Source organism: Nannospalax galili, unplaced genomic scaffold, assembly GCF_000622305.1.
Source record: "Nannospalax galili isolate Female #2095 unplaced genomic scaffold, S.galili_v1.0 scaffold6493, whole genome shotgun sequence".
Taxonomy (NCBI): domain Eukaryota; kingdom Metazoa; phylum Chordata; class Mammalia; order Rodentia; family Spalacidae; genus Nannospalax; species Nannospalax galili.
In genome coordinates this window covers 8,871-9,405 of record NW_008333467.1, presented here as the reverse complement: position 1 = coordinate 9,405, position 535 = coordinate 8,871, and positions in this window count along the sequence as shown.

Below are 535 nucleotides of genomic sequence, written 5' to 3'. Positions count from 1 at the left end.
TTCCATCCTTTCACTTTGAGATAGTGCCTGTCCTTGAAAGTGAGATGAGTTTCTTGCAGACAACAAAAAGATGGGTTTTGTTTCTTAATCCATTCACCTAGCCTGTGTCTTTTGACTGGGGAGTTCAGTCCATTAATATTTAAAGTTATTAATGAAAGATGAGTATTGAATCCTGTCATTTTTATTTCTGTTTACATTCTTGATATAGCAGTGCTTTTCCACAGTTATACCTTCATTGGATTTCTTTCCGCAACCCCCTGGGTAATCATTCCTTTCTTCAGCTCTTTTTATTGCTTCCAGAACTCTCTGAAGGGCTGGTTTTGTCGACATGAATTCCTTCAGTGTATTTATGTTATGGGAGATTTTTCTTTCCCCTTCGACTATACTAGAGATTTTGTCTGTGTATAGCAATCTGTTTTGGCATCTGTGGTCATTTAAAACTGGGAATACTTTGGTTCAGGCTCTTCTAGCTTTCATAGTTTTCACTGAAAAGTCAGCTGTAATCCTAATGGGTTTTCCTTTATATGTGACTTGT